The sequence below is a fragment of the Triticum dicoccoides genome, chromosome 2A (genome assembly GCF_002162155.2).
Source record: "Triticum dicoccoides isolate Atlit2015 ecotype Zavitan chromosome 2A, WEW_v2.0, whole genome shotgun sequence".
Lineage (NCBI taxonomy): Eukaryota > Viridiplantae > Streptophyta > Magnoliopsida > Poales > Poaceae > Triticum > Triticum dicoccoides.
The window spans coordinates 768,846,392-768,863,976 of record NC_041382.1 but is presented as its reverse complement, the minus strand read 5'-3'; the positions used below and the strand labels follow the sequence as shown (position 1 = coordinate 768,863,976).

Genomic DNA, 17,585 nt, shown 5'->3' with positions numbered 1-17,585 from the left:
TAATAGAACTAGTTTATTTAGTTGAATTAATAGAACTAGTTAGTGTTTAATGTTTCACCTATATATGAACATATGTTAGATATTAGATATAAATTATATGTTAGATATATATTTAATTTAGTTATATGAGATTTCATTATCTAATTAACATTTTATTATATAGAACTAGCTACCTTATTTTTAGTAAGAAAATTAATAGAACTAGTTTAGTTGAATTAATTAGTTGAACTAGTTAGTTGAATTAGTTCAATTAATTAGGTATACTCTTCGTAAGTGCTTAGTTGAATTAGTTCAATTAATTAGTTGAACTAGTTGAATTAACAGAATTAGTTGAATTAATAGAACTAATAAATGTTTAATGTTTCACCTATGAACATAGGAATGTCGTCTGACGACGAACACGATTTCATTATGTGCGAATACTGCGAAGACCAGCACGGCCTGTGCGGCAGAAATTTTCTAGTTGATGATAGACGCTTCAACATCAAGCTGGATGAGAACTTCGAAGTGGATACAGTAAGTCACAACGACAAGTCTTTTTTCGTAATTAAGCATGACTTATGCTTCATTTGCTTCACCTTTTAATTTTAATCTTTCACTATTCTACTAGTGTATCCCCTGCCATGCAAGAATTTTTGTCTTGGATAAGATAGGTTTCAGTCCTAACGAAACTATGGAGGTAAAAAGAGTTTACTTGAAGACCGAGCATGGTTATACCTTCAACGTCAAATTATACAATGCAGACACATACACCTATTTTGAATGCAAAACTTGGAAAGCACTATGCAAGGCTTATGCATTTGAGCCTGATATGGTTATCACCTTTGATATTCGTCCGGAAGATGATATTGAAGGTAATAGAGACACCTGGGTCGATGTGCAAACGCCTCCAGTTCTACCATTATGTGAGTTTCTCAACCATATTTATGTCTTCGATATGAGATTATTTGAACCAGTTGAATAATTAATAGATCTCAATTTATATTAACAACTTACTTCCAATCAAGCAAACATGTCCGGCGCTTGGTAGACAGGACCGTCCACTGTCCCGGGGCTGAACTAAACTGCGAGGAGAGAAGTCATTATGTTTCATGGCTTGAGGATCTTGATGCTTTCAAGACAAATTTCTTTCCTGCACTTAGAAATGTTAGTACTCAAAACGTGCGACCAATAGTGTTCGTACTGAACTACGGTCACATATATTTAGGAAAGATGGTAAGATTTCTACTATTTCTCCTCAGTGCATCTTTTGCATACATTATTTTTTAAGGTAAACTTCATTTCTAAGTATGTTACTATACGATGTTCTTCAACAGGGACTCCCGATGAATGTTGTGCCTAATTGGATCGAGACTAAAGGTACCATGAATATTGTTAGCTTACGCCAAGATATCCAACAATGCACTTTAGTGCATTCAGGATTTCTAATAGCGAGGAATGCTTAATAGTAAAAGACTGGAGCAAAATTGTGAACAATCACAGAGAAGTACTAGGGGTAGCAATCAGAAGCGCAACCCACGATTAGGAGACAGGTTCATCTGCATGCTCCAATATGATGAATCAGCAAAGCTATACATGTTCTATGCTATTTTACCTGAGAGAGAGAGCAGCAGGAGTGATTAATTAGCTAGTTCATGCTCTTAGTACTTGTCCTCTCATGTCCGTGTTCTTCGTCCTGAACTTAATCTCAAAGAGTGATTTGCTTTTGTGGTGTTATGAACACTTATAATATCATCACCATGTTGAACTCGATGATATCTTTGCTATGAAAACCATTGGTGATGATATATATGATGCAAGCTTTTTTATATTAATTAATATGATGATGACGATGATGAGTTATTATATCATTTATGAAAGAAATTGCATATTAGTTTCAACTGGATGGATTCTAGCTAAGTGATCAAGTATATGCCATATCCATATTACCTCGATCACTCAAGTAGGTAATCAAGTATATATAATATGGATACTTGATGACTTATCTAGGATCCACACGCATCCAGTCAAACTAATCACCTAATGATTTAACAACTCATTATAATGTAAAACAATCACTAAATTAAATTGAAAATACAAAATTAAAGTAAAAATAAAAAATAAAACCAAAACACACCAAAACATTTAGTACCGGTTGGTGTTACCAACCGGTACTAATGTCCTACGCGCCCACGGAGCTGGCTCGTCCCACGTGGTTGCCCTTTAGCACCGGTTCATGCTGAACCGGTACTAAAGGGGGGGCTTTAGTGCCTACAATTTAGTGCCGGTTACCGAACCGGCATTAAGGCCCTTACGAACCGGTGCTATTGCCCGGTTCTGCACTAGTGATATGATCTTAACACGCTTGTGGATTGGCGGAGTGTACCTCTGTATTCTGTTTTCCCTTTTTAAAAATAGCACATTTAACTGATGCATTGTTCGAGCAATCTTCAAATCATTCAAAAAAATCTGTGGCATTGTTCGGCCAGCCTCCTGAGTATGACATGATGGGCCGGCCCCTTAAGCAAGGAGAAGAAGCAAGCGGGCCCAACAAGGATGAGCGAGGCCTCCACAAGTCCACAACTCCACAGAAACAAAACCCGCCAATCCGCCATCCTCCTTCCTCCTCTAGGGTTTTACTACGCAACGTCGCCAACTCCCTCCCCACCTCCGTCCCCCGCCGCCCCGCCTCCTACCCGGTAGACCACCATCGAGGCCCGAGCCAGCGGCCATGACCGGCAAGAAGCACAAGTCCTCCAAGAAGCAGCCCAAGGGGCAGCCGCCTACCGCTCGGCGCCGACGCCGACACGGTGGCCAACGCCGGGAAGCGCCATCGCTCCGGCGCCACCAAGCGCCACCAGGCCGAGGACGAGGAGTTCGTGCCCTCCTCCATCAGTGCCAAGATCCTCTGCGAGACCCTCAAGCAGCAATAGGAGGAGATCCTCCACGTACTATTCAGTCTTCGAATGGCACAAATTATCAACGTGTGCAACTACATGGGCTAGCTGACTTACTAATAAATCATTAAAAATATCTGTGAACTGATTTAGAAACTTAAAACTAAAAGTTAGAACACCATATGACAGAAAACTACTATTTAGAACGTGTATTTGTGGTTACACGATACTGGTATCCTTATATGTCGTGGACACAGTTTGTTGTGCCTGAGGCTCCCAGGGTTTGGAGTATGTAGTAGGTTTTCCATCGGCTGAGATCCAAGGTGTCCATCCGTCTAGTCTTGGATATAAATTGCTTATGACCTTGCGACAATGGTGCCAATACTTCGATTATTATACGGAGCCTGATATGTACTACGTGCACTATATATTTTCATTAGGTACATGAACACCATTTTTTAGTATAGTTACCACTAGAAGAGATGCATTTTTTTCAGTATTATTACTAATAGAAAGTATTTCACATATATAAGAGATGAATTTTTTTATATCACGCACAAACAACAAAACAACTAGAGGAACTACATGACAAAAAATAACAATTGAAAGAAGAAATTCTATGAATTTTTTTTCTATCAGGCATGCTTCAAAAGAGGCATGACATGTCTTTTGGTTACAGATTCATGTGATGACAAGAGAATTAATTTAGTTGGGATGACACTTGCTCACTTTCTTTCACTAAATCTAGTGGGTGACCTCTTTGTGACGGCGGCGAATGTCATATTTGGAGATTGATCGAGGTATATGGCGTCACAAGGCCCAAAACCAAAAATGGTCGAATGACCCTCAAGTTAGAAACCAACCGACCCACAAAAATTGAGTTGGGACTGTTGGATTAATGAACCCTTCACCCATCAAACCCTTCTAGCTCCTTGCGGATGGACGGTGCTTGGACACATTTCAAAACATGTACTCTAGTAGTCTGATTATCACTATACTTACATCTGGGTGCCTCTTATTTGCGCAGGACATGTTTAACCAATGTTGTGACCACGCAATGGATAATGGGTACTTGTTGTGGGAGGACGCGAAGAAGATGCGGTTGATAGTGAGTGGGGAGTTCCACCAAGAAATGCGGGAGTTCCTCCATAGGCAAAAATGATCCAGGGGAAGTGGCCATGTGGAAAGAAGAGAAGATGCTACTTGTTTGTACCACACGATCCTTCATGTGAGGAAGGCCTGAATATACCTACCCAGCAAACAAGTCTTTAGAAGATCCAACTGCAGGAGGCAGAGTGGTAGTCTGGTAGATGTTGAAATCATTTGGACTCGACGGTCGTAAATCGAATATAATCATATGTTTGATACGTTCAGTCTGCAGTTTTCGCCATGCTAAATGTAAGTCACAGAAGGTAGTGGATTATTCTGTTAGGCAAATCAAAATTCGATAAACTGTATGTGCTCCACTTCTCCAGTTCAGTTTTGCATGGAAGTTGTGTACAATTGTGATTAATCTGTGTCAGTTAGTTTGGAACTAGACAAGTTTGCAAAACCGCATTGAGACAAGACTAACAATTTTGATTTTCAGTAAATTGGTTTATTATCTTTTTAACAAAATATATCCACACTCTGGTGTGTCGAGTTAAAAATACAATGAGCATTCAATTTGATGTTCAGGCATAGGACAATATGCATGTACCAAAGTTGAAATATGGCCTCATATTAAACGAGTGTTCAGCATAGAAATGCGAAAGGAAGAAACACTTGAATATTATTAGAGTAGTAATTGTCATTGGCGACGATGCGAAAGGAAAGAAACATGAATATTCTTTAATCTACACATAAAAAAGATGGTCGATAAGTTTCCAATACCAACAATCGATCAACGGTGTGTTTCCTACCTATTTTGTATCCGTACACGCTTTCATAACCAACAACGGCTCCATTGTTAGATGGAAATACTCCTACACACTAAGATTAGGCCTCAATAAATATTTTCCTTTTTCATCCCTCAATCCATAAAACAGATTGGCCCATGAAGGATACCAGTATATATATGCCCCCATACACAAGCATGTCATCCAAAGTTCATCGAGCAAACACACAAACAATAGACTACCACCGAACTTATCCCACAACTTTGTCAAGTCTTCTCTTTGAAATGGAGGGTGTTACAGTGTTGATTGTTGGTGCTGGGCCAGCAGGCCTCGCAACAGCAGCATGCCTTAGCCAATTCTCAATTCATTATGCCATCGTCGAGCGCGAGAGCTATAGCGCGTCACTCTGGTGCAACCGCTCGTATGATCGCCTCAAGTTGCATCTCGCAAAGGAGTTCTATGAGTTGCCACACATGTCATACCCTGTAGATGCACCAACATACATACCAAAAACCTTGTTTGTGAAGTACTTGGATGACTATGTTGAGCGTTTCAACATTCAACCAAAGTATCTCACCAGCGTGGAGTCATCCACATATGACAATGATGAAAAATGTTGGTCCATTATGGCAAAGGACATGTCAAAGTGCACCACAGTCAAGTTCACGGCGAAGTTTCTTGTTGTGGCAAGTGGTGAGAATAGTGCAGAGAATATTCCAATGTTCCCTGGACAGGAAAACTTTCCAATTGATGATATCCACTCCTCAAGCTACAAGTCAGGCAAGAGCTACTCTGGCAAGAATGTATTAGTCATTGGATCTGGCAACTCCGGGATGGAAATTGCTTATGACCTTGCGACCCATGGTGCCAACACATCGATTGTTATACGAAGCCCGGTAAGTACATGCACTATATATTTTCATTGGGTGCATGATCGCAAATTCTTAGTATAGTTATTAATAGAAGAGATGCAATTTTTAGTGTTATTACTAATAGGAAGTATTTCACATAGAAAAAGAGATGGACTGTTTTATATCACACACAAACAACTAAAAGACTAGAGGAACCATGTGACAAAAATTTATTTCTTGAAAGAAGAAATTCTATTTTTATTATGCGTACTTCAAAAGAGGTGTGACATGTTTTGTGGTTGCAGATTCATGTAATGGCAAAGGAATTAATTCGTTTGGGGATGACACTTGCTCACCATCTTCCATTGAATCTAGTGGATAAAATCATTGTGATGGCAGTGTATTTACTATTTGGAGACATATCACAGCATGGCATCACAAGGCCAAAAATGGGTCCAATGACCCTCAAATCAGAAACAGGCCGATCTGCAGTAATTGATGTTGGGACAGTTGGATTGATGAAAAAAGGCATCATCAAAGTAAGTATATCCTTGACATGACATAAATGTATAACATATGTATTTTTATCTCCTAAAGGTTCAAGGGAGTATTAGTAAGATCAAGGGCAACATAGTTAAATTTCAATGTAGTAAAAGACTATCATTTGATGCAACTGTGTTTGCAACTGGATACAAAAGCACAGCAAATATGTGGCCTAAGGTACTATAGCTTGTGTTTGAACATGTCTGAGTTTGTTTTCTTGGTGTAACCATTATTAAATCTACTAGAAGGGTCTATGTGTTTTTAATCCAGAATGGTGAGAGCATGTTAAATGGCAATGGACTGCCCATCCAAAAATATCCGAATCATTGTAAAGGTGAAAATGGGCTCTACTGTGCTGGGTTGGCGAGGAGAGGATTAGCTGGTATTGCAACAGATGCCTAGAATATCACTAATGACATCAAATCTGTGATGGACTCTATGTCAAGTTAAATCATCTTTTACATGTAGTTTACCATGGCAAGCATGCTAGAAGGTTGACTCTTTGAGAAATATATCCATTGTGTCACCTTTGTATCTAGCTTTTAGACAAGTAAATTTATGTTTATTTTAAGTTTCATATGTGCCCCAGAGAGAGATGTACTATTATACTATAATCAAGGGCTTTGTACTCTTATTACGCGGAGAGATTTCTAATTTTGGTTGAACCTACAACTGTGTATTATATTTTATTTACTTGAAATTATATGTGCAAAAGGCATGCGTTCAATACTCTATTATCTATATCAAAAATCTCTTGTGGCATGTTTACCCCATCAACATACAACTGTAGGAGGTAGTAATCACATCAGTCTAAAATAAATGCATAGTTCATTACATCCATCGTCGGTACTATAGTGCTATTCAGTCTTAGAATCGCACTAGTTATCATTCCGTCCATCTGCATGGGGTAGCTGACATACTATAAATCATTAAAAATATTTTTGAACGTATTTAGAAACTTAAAACTAAAACTAAGAACACCATATGACGGAAAACTACTATTTAGAACGTGTATTTGTGGTCACATGATACACGTATCCTTAACTGTTGTGGACACAGTTTGTTGTGCTCGAAGCGCAAGGTTTGCAGTATGCAGTAAGTTTTCCATCGGCTGAGAACCAAGGTATCCATGCGCATAGTCTTGGATATAAATTGCTTATTACCTTGCGACCATGGTGCCAATACTTTGATTGTTATACGAAGGCTGATATGTACTACATCCTCTATATATTTTCACAGGGTACATGAACACAATTTTTTAGTATAGTTACCACTGGAAGAGATCAATTTCTTAGTATTATTACTAATAGAAAGTTTTCACATATATAAGAGATGGATTGTTTTATATCACGCACAAACGGCAAAACAACTAGAGGAACTACATGACAAAAAATAACAATTGAAAGAAGAAATTCTATGAAATTTTGTTCTATCAGGCATGCTTCAAAAGAGGCGTGACATGTCTTTTGGTTGCAGATTCATGTGATGACAAGAGAATTAATTTAGTTGGGATGACACTTGCTCACTTTGTTTCACTAAATCTAGTGGGTGACCTCTTTGTGGTGGTAGCGAATGTCATATTTGGAGATCGATCGAGGTATATGGCGTCACAAGGACCAAAACCAAAAATGGTCAAATGACCCTCAAGTTAGAAACCAACCGACCCACAACGATTGAGTTGGGACAGTTCATTAATAAACCCTTCACCCATCAAACCCTTCCAGCTCCTTGCGGATGGACGGTGCTTGGACACATTTCAAAACCTGTACTCTAGTAGTCTGATTACCACTATACTTACATCTGGGTGCCGCCTATTTGCGTAGGACATGTTTGACCAATTTTGTGACCACGCAAGGGATAACGAGTACTTGTTGTGGGAGGACGCGAAGAAGATGCGGTTGATAGTGAGTGGGGAGTTCCACCAAGAAATGCGGGAGTTCCTCTGCAGGCAAAAATGATCCAAGGTAAGTGACCATCTAGAAAGAAGAGAAGATGCTACTTGTCTGTACCACACGATCCTTCATGTGAGGAAGGCCTGAATATACCTACCCAGCAGACAAGTCTTTAGAAGATCCAACTGCAGGAGGCAGAGTGGTAGTCTGGTAGATGTTGAAATCATTTGGACTCGACAGTCGTAAATTGAATGTAATCATATGTTCGATAGGTTTAGTGTGCAGTTTGTGCCATGCTAAATGTAAGTCGCAGAAGGTAGTGGATTATTATGTTGGGCAAATCAAAATCCGATGAACTGTACGTCCTCCACTTCTCCAGTTCAGTTTTGCATGGAAGTTGCGTACAGTTGTGATTAATTTGTGTCAGTCAGTGTGGAACCAGAGAAGTTTGCAATACCGCATTGAGACAGGATTGACAATTTTGATTTTCAGTAAATTGGTTTATTATCTTTTTAACAAAATATATCCTCACTCTAGTGTGTAGAGTTAAAAATACAATGAGCATTCAATTTGATGTTCAGGCATAGGACAATATGCATGTACCAAAGTTGAAATATGGACTCACATTAAACGAGTGTTCAGTATAGAAACGAATTTATATTAAAAATTGGTTTCAAATATTTGAACTAAAGTTCTAGTTCTTTTTGTTCACAACATCGAACGGCTGGTTGTGTTGACACCAAAGGTATGGCAATGGTCGTCAACTCAACCGGAGGCAAAACCAAAACTGACCGTCATACAATTGAACCGTATGCAAAACTAGGCGACAAAACCGGTTAACATGGTTGGTAACAAATCCTTCTCAGATGATTGTTTCCTTTTGTCATCCACATTATATTGGAATTTACCTATAAATGTGTGTTTGGAAATCAGACGTATCCTTATCATATCCTATATCATATACAAAGAGGAAAAAACACTTGAATATTATTAGAGTAGTAATTCTCATTGGTGATGATGCAAAATGAAAGAAACACGAAGAATCTTTAATCTACACATAAAAAGATGGTCGATAAGTTTCCAATACCAACAATCGATCAACGGTGTGTTTCCTACCTATTTTGTATCAGCACACGCTTTCACAACCAACAATGGCTCCATTTTTAGATGGAAATACACCTACACAGTAGGATTAGGCCTCAATAAATATTTACCTTTTTCATCCCTCAATCCATAAAACAGATTGGCCCATGAAGGTTACCAGTATATATGCCCCCATCAACTGATGACTCATTGGAATTTACTGACTTCCAAGAAAAAATATACTCGAATGGCAAAGATTGCTAATGCAAAACTTGAATTAGCTAAAAGCAACTATAACCAGTAACTGAAATATGATCTTAACACGCTTGTGGATTGGCGGAGTGTACCTCTGTATTCTGTTTTCCCTTTTTCAAAATAGCACATTTAACTGATGCATTGTTCGAGTAATATTCAAATCATTCAAAAAAATCTGAGGCATTGTTCGGCCGACCTGCTGAGTATGACTTGATGGGCCACCCCCTTAAGCAAGGAGAAGAAGCAAGCAGCCCCAGCAATGACGAGCGAGGCCTCCACAAGTACACAAGTCCACAAAAACAAAACCCGCCAATCCGCCATCCTCCTTCCTCCTCTAGGGTTTTACTACGCAGCGCCGCCGTCTCCCTGCCCACCTCCGTCCCCCGCCGCCCCGCCTCCTACCTGGCAGACCACCACCGAGTCCCTAGCCAGCGGCCATGACCAGCAAGAAGCACAAGTCCTCCAAGAAGCAGCCCAAGGGCAGCCGCCTACTGCTCGGCGGCGACGCCGACGCGGTGGCCGACACCGGGAAGCTCCATCGCTCCGGCGCCGCCAAGCGCCACCAGGCCGAGGAGGAGTTCGTGCCCTCCTCCATCAGCGCCAAGATCCTCCGCGAGGCCCTCAAGCAGCAGTACGAGCAACAGGAGGAGATCCTCCACGTACTATTCAGTCTTCGAATGGCACAAATTATCAATGTGTGCGACTACATGGGCTAGCTGACGTACTAATAAATCATTAAAAATATCTGTGAACTAATTTAGAAACTTAAATCTAAAAGTTAGAACACCATATGACGGAAAACTACTATTTAGAACGTGAATTTGTGGTTACATAGAAGAGATGCATTTTTTCAGTATTATTACTAATAGAAAGTATTTCACATATATAAGAGATGGACTGTTTTATATCACGCACAAACACCAAAACAACTAGAGGAACTACAGGACAAAAAATAACAATTGAAAAAGAAATTCTATGAAATTTTGTTCTATCAGGCATGCTTCAAAAGAGGCGTGACATGTCTTTTGGTTGCAGATTCATGTGATGACAAGAGAATTAATTTAGTTGGGATGACACTTGCTCACTTTGTTTCACCAAATCTAGTGGGTGACCTCTTTGTGATGGTAGCGAATGTCATATTTGGAGATCGATCGAGGTATATGGCGTCACAAGGCCCAAAACCAAAAATGGTCGAATTACCCTCAAGTTAGAAACCAACCAACCCACAACGATTGAGTTGGGACAGTTGGATTAATAAATCCTTTACCCATCAAACCCTTCCAGCTCCTTGTGGATGGACGGTGCTTGGACACATTTAAAAACATTTACTCTAGTAGTCTGATTACCACTATATTTACATCTGGGTGCCGCTTATTTGCGTAGGACATGTTTGACAAATGTTGTGACCACGCAAGGGATAATGGGTACTTGTTAAGGGAGGACACGAAGAAGATGCGGTTGATAGTGAGTGGGAAGTTCCACCAAGAAATGAGGGAGTTCCTTCGCAGGCAAAAATGATCCAAGGGAAGTGACCATCTGGAAAGAAGAGAAGATGCTACTTGTCTGTACCACACGATCCTTCATGTGAGGAAGGCCTGGATATACCTACCCAGCAGACAAGTCTTTAGAAGATCCAACTGCAGGAGGCAGAGTGGTAATCTCGTAGATGTTGAAATCATTTGGACTCGAAGGTCGTAAAACGAATGTAATCATATGTTTGATATGTTTAGTTTGCAGTTTGTGCCATGCTAAATGTAAGTCACAGAACGTAGTGTATTATTCTTTTAGAAAAATCAAAATCCGATAAACTGTACGTGCTCCACTTCCCCAGTTCAGTTTTGCATGGAAGTTGCGTACAATTGTGATTAATCTATGTCAGTCAGTTTGGAACCAGACAAGTTTGCAAAACCGCATTGAGACAGGATTGACAATTTTGGTTTTCAGTAAATTGGTTTATTATCTTTTTAACAAAATATATCCACACTCTGGTGTGTAGAGTTAAAATATAATGATCGTTCAATTTGATGTTCAGGCATAGGACAATATGCATGTACCAAAGTTGAAATATGGCCTCACATTAAACGAGTGTTTAGTATAGAAACAAATTTATATTAAAAAATTGGTTTCAAATATTGGAACCAAAGTTCGACTTATTTTTGTTCACAACATTGAACGGCTTGTTCTGTTGACACCAAAGGTATGGCAATGGTCGTCAACTCAACCGGAGGCAAAACCAAAACTGACCGTCATACAACTGAACCGGATGCAAAACTAGCCCACAAAACCGATTAACATGGTTGGTAACAAATCCTTCTCAGATGATTGTTTCCTTTTGTCATCCACATTATATTGGACTTTGCCTATAAATGTGTGTTTGGAAATCAGACTTATCCTTATGATATCCTATAGAGTATACAAAGAGGAAGAAACACCTGAATATTGTTAGAGTAGTAATTGTCATTGGTGACGATGCAAAAGGAAAGAAACATGAAGAATCTTTAATCTACACACAATAAAGATGGTCGATAAGTTTCGAATACCAACAATAGATCAACGGTGTGTTTCCTACCTATTTTGTATCAGTACACGCTTTCACAACCAACAACGGCTCCATTTTTAGATGGAAATTCTCCTACACACTAGGATTAGGCCTCAATAAATATTTACCTTTTTCATCCCTCAATCCATAAAACAGATTGGCCCATGAAGGATACCCGTATATCTATGCCCCCATACACGAGCATGTCATCCAAAGTTCATCGAGGAAACACACAAACACTGGACTACCACTGAACTTATCCCACAACTTTGTCAAGTCTTCTCTTTGAAATGGAGGGTGTTACAGTGTTGATTGTTGGTGCTGGGCCAGCAGGCCTCGCAACGGCAGCATGCCTTAGCTAATTCTCAATTCCTTATGCCATCGTCGAGCGTGAGAGCTGTAGCGCGTCACTCTGGTGCAACCGCGTGTATGATCACCTCAAGCTACATCTCGCAAAGGAGTTCTGTGAGTTGCCACAAATGTCATACCCTGTAGATGCACCAACATACATACCAAAAACCTTGTTTGTGAAGTACTTGGATGACTATGTTGAGCGTTTCAACATTCAACCAAAGTATCTCACCAGCGTGGAGTCATCCACATATGACAATGATGAAAAATGTTGGTCCATTGTGGCAAAGGACATGTCAAAGTGCACCACAGTCAAGTTCACGGCGAAGTTTCTTGTTGTGGCAAGTGGTGAGAATAGTGTAGAGAATATTCCAATGTTCCCTGGACTAGAAAACTTTCCAGGTGATGTTATCCACTCCTCAAGCTACAAGTCAGGCAAGAGCTACTCTGGCAAGAATGTATTCGTCATTGGATCTGGCAACTCCGGGATGGAAATTGCTTATGACCTTGCAACCCATGGTGCCAACACATCGATTGTTATACGAAGCCCGGTACGTACATGCACTTATATTTTCATTGGGTGCATGAACGCAAATTCTTAGTATAGTTATTAATAGAAGAGATGCAATTTTTAGTGTTATTACTAATAGGAAGTATTTCACAAAGAAAAAGAGATGGACTGTTTTATATCACATGCAAACAACTGAAAGACTAGAGGAACCACATGACAAAAATTCATTTCTTGAAAGAAGAAATTCTATTTTTATCATGTAATGACAAAGGAATTAATTCGTTTGGGGATGACACTTGCTCACCGTCTTCCATTGAATCTAGTGGATAAACTCCTTGTGATGGCAACGTATTTAATATTTGGAGACATGTCACAGCATGGCATCACAGGGCAAAAAATGGGTCCAATGGCCCTCAAATCAGAAACAGGCCGATCTGCAGTAATTGATGTTGGGACTGTTGGATTGATAAAAAAAGGCATCATCAAAGTAAGTATATCCTTGACATGACATGAATCTATAACATTATGCCAAGTTATCAATGTATTTTTATCTCCTAAAGGTTCAATGGAGAATTAGTAAGATCAAGGGCAACATAGTTAAATTTCAATGCAGTAAAAGAATGTCATTTGATGCAATCGTGTTTGTAACTGGATACAAAAGCACGACAAATATGTGGCTCAAGGTACTATAGCTTGTGTTTGAACATGTCTGAGTTTGTTTTCTTGGTGTAACCATTATTAAAGCTGCTAACAGGGTCTATGTATTTTTCATCCAGAATGGTGAGAGCATGTTAAATGGCAACGGACTGCCCATCCAAAAATATCCGAATCATTGGAAAGGTGAAAATGGGCTTTACTGTGCTGGGTTGGCGAGGAGAGGATTAGCTGGTATTGCAACAGATGCCAAGAATATCGCTAATGACATCAAATCTGTGATGGACTCTATGTCAAGTTAAATCATCTTTTACATGTAGTTTACCATGGCAAGCATCCTAGAAGGTTGATTCTTTGAGAAATATATCCATTGTGTCACCTTTGTATCTAGCTTTTATACAAGTAAATTTATGTTTATTTTAAGGATCATATGTGCCCCGGAGAGAGATGTACTATTATACTATAATCAAGGGCTCTGTACTCTTATTACACGGAGAGATTTCTAATTTTGGTTGAACCTACAACTGTGTATTATATTTTATTTACCTGAAATTATATGTGCAAAAGGCATGCGCTCAATACTCTATTATCTATACCAAAATCTCTTGTGGCATGTTTACCCTATCAACATACAACTGTAGGAGGTAGTAATCACATCAGCCTAAAATAAATGCATAGTTCACTACATACATCGCCGGTACTGTAGTGCTATTCAGTCTTAGAATGGCACTAGTTATCATCCCGTGCATCTGCATGGGGTAGCTGACGTACTATAAATCATTAAAAATATTTGTGAACATATTTAGAAACTTAAAACTAAAATCTAGAACACCATATGACGGAAAACTACTATTTAGAACATGTATTTGTGGTTACGTGATACACGTATCCTTAAATGTTGTGGACACAGTTTGTTGTGCCCGAAGCGCAGGGTTTGCAGTATGCAGTAAGTTTTCCATCGGCTGAGATCCAAGGTATCCATCCGCATAGTATTGGATACAAATTGCTTATTACCTTGCGACCATGGTGCCAATACTTTGATTGTTATACGAAGGCTGATATGTACTACATGCACTATATATTTTCACTGGGTACATGAACACAATTTTTTAGTATAGTTACCACTGGAAGAGATCCATTTTTAGTATTATTACTAATAGAAAGTTTTCACATATATAAGAGATGGACTGTTTGATATGACGCACAAACAAACAAACGACTAGAGGAACTACATGACAAACAATTAACTTTTGAAAGAAGAAATTCTATGAAATTTTGTTTTATCATGCATGCTTCCGAAGAGGTGTGACATGTATTTTGGTTGCAGATTCATGTAATGACAACAAAATTTATTCAGTTGAGATGACACTTGCTCACCATCTTTCACTAAATCTAGTGAATAACCTCTTTGTGATGGTAGCGAATTTCATATTTGGAGACCTATCGAGGCATGGCATCACAAGGCCCAAAACCAAAAATGGATCACAACGACCCTCAAGTTAGAAACCTACCGATCCATAGTGATTGATGTTGGGACTATTGGATTAATAAAAAATCATCATCAAAGTATTTGGAATATTTGAAGGAATCTGCCTTATTAGTCATATTTTTATAGTTGAAAATAATAAGTAGACCTTTTCTCTCACACTAGTAGAAAAAGGGTCAAACGTGAAGCACATTAGTGCCGGTTTGAATTTGAGCCGGCACTAATGTGTACATTAGTGCCGGTTCCAACGGCTAGCCGGGCCGCTCTCATTAGTATCGGTTCGTGGCGAACCTTTAGCACCGGTTCATGCCACGAACCAGTACTTAAGTGAGTGGTGGCAGGATGTTGTCAGTCCGGGCCGGGCCCCTCCAGCACCTTTAGTACCGGGTCGTATCACGAACCGGTACTAAAGGTCGTCCTACATAGACCCTTCGTCCACCCAAGCTTGCTGTGTTCTTCCCCTTTCCCCTCTCCTCTCTGTTCTTTTCCCTCTTCCTCTCAAGCTCATCACATATTTTGCCCAAGATTTGAAGGCCCCCATCCATTCAAATGATCACAAAGGTTAGCAACTTTTTCCTTTCATCTCTCATTGCTAGATTAGCTCGCGCAATGATTTATATAGTGATTGATTTTTGAGTTTAGTAATTTGGGAGGAATTATATATATGTGCTAGTATTTGATTTATATGCAATTTGAGGTCAAAAATAACACTTAGTTTGCATATGTAGGTGTGGTTTACTTAGTACCTTCTAAATCTCCATCGTAACCACCGTCGATCGCTCGCAACGTCCCGTCGCCGGCACCACCTTGTGGTGAGCCTCTTGTTCATGAAGTTTTATATAAAAAATTGATGTTTGTGTGATTTGGATAAATAGTTACTCGTATAATTATCTTACCCATACGTTGTTTGTTATACATAGTGCGATGGTTTTGATATCCGTCCCCGCCGGCCCTCGTCCGGGTTATGATTCGGATGTGGTATATTCTCTTTTAAAACTATTCATTGGATTTCGTGTTTATGACAAATTATGCCCATCAAGTTGACATAGATATTTGTATGTAGGAGGTAGTTGAACCAGAAATTCCAACCGACCCTATTGTCGAGAGGTTAAATTTAGTTGAAAGAGAAAACGAGGATTTGAAGGAAAAATTGAAAAGAATTGAGGGGGAGAAGATGGAATTGGAGTTGCATGTTGCCGATGTCGTCGATGATCACAAGATTAAGATGGAGAAAATGCGCTTGAAGATTAGAAAGATTAGAAAATATGCCATTCATAGTGAGGCTTGGTATCATTATGCTGTTGGATCAATTGTTACCTTAGCTGCGATCTTGATCGCATTTGTTGTTGCATTTAAATTCTTTAGCTAGAGAGTTATTTGTTTGTTGCATTTAAGTGTTGTATGATCTTTATGTATGAACTTTATGTATTGTATTAATTTGATGTTTTCGGTGCTGTGTATTGAAGATGAGACGACAATGGATGTACGATGACCGATGCTCTCCCGAGTTCATTAATGGTGTGCGTACTTTTCTGCTTGCGGCTGAGGCAAACAAGCGAGCGGATGGTTTTATGCATTGTCCATGTGCTAGCTGTAAGAATGGTCACAATTACTCTACATCAAGAACCATTCACGTCCACCTATTTGAGCCCGGTTTCATGCCCCACTATAATGTGTGGACCAAGCATGGAGAAAGAGGGGTTATGATGGAAGACAATGAAGAAGAAGAGGACAACGACAGCTATCCTGGCCATGGGTTCCGTGAATATGATGATACAACAATGAGGGAAGAAGCTGAGCCGGTAATATGGGAAGACGCTGCGCTGGCAATGCGGGAAGAAGCTGAAGAAGAGGCATCGGATGAGCCCGTTGATGATCTAGGTCGGGCCATTGCCGATGCAAAGAGAAACTGCGCAAGTGATTTGGAGAAAAAGAAGTTGCGCGCATGTTAGAGGATCACAAAAAATTGTTGTACCCGAATTGCGTAGGTGACAAGAAAAAGCTGGGCACCACACTGGAATTGCTGCAATGGAAGACAGAGAATGGTGTATCTGACAAGGGATTTGGAAAGTTGCTGGTAATGATAAAGGATATGCTTCCAAAGGACAACGAATTGCCCGAGAGTACGTACCAAGCAAAGAAGGTTGTCTGCCCTCTAGGGTTAAAGGTGCAGAAGATACATGCATGCCCTAATGATTACATCCTGTACCACGGTGAGTACAAGGATTTGAACGCTTGCCCGGTATGCGGTGCATTGCGCTATAAGATCAGCCGCGATGTCCCTGGTGATGTCGAGGGCGAGCGCCCCAGGAAGAAGATTCCTGCCAAGGTGATGTGGTATGCTCCTATAATACCACGGTTGAAACGTTTGTTCCAAAACAAAGAGCGTGCCAAGGCGATGCAATGGCACAGAGAATACCGTAAGAAAGACGGAAAGTTGAGAGTACCCGCTGACGGGTCGCAGTGGACAAAAATCGAAAGAAAGTACGGGAAGGAGTTTGCAGATGATGCAAGGAACGTATGGTTTGGTCTAAGTGCAGATGGCATTAATCCTTTTGGGGAGCAGAGCAGCAACCATAGCACCTGGCCTGTGACTCTATGTTTGTATAACCTTCCTCCTTGGTTGTGCATGAAGCGTAAGTTCATTATGATGCCAGTGCTCATCCA

General features: G+C 39.9%; 2 pseudogenes; both read left to right on the top strand.

The window, feature by feature from the left end:
* Nucleotides 1–5,037: 5,037 nt before the first annotated feature.
* On the top strand, nucleotides 5,038–6,597 carry LOC119352413 (annotated as a pseudogene).
* Nucleotides 6,598–12,119: 5,522 nt separating this feature from the next.
* LOC119352412 lies at nucleotides 12,120–13,734 on the top strand (annotated as a pseudogene).
* The last annotated feature ends 3,851 nt before the right edge of the window (nucleotides 13,735–17,585 follow it).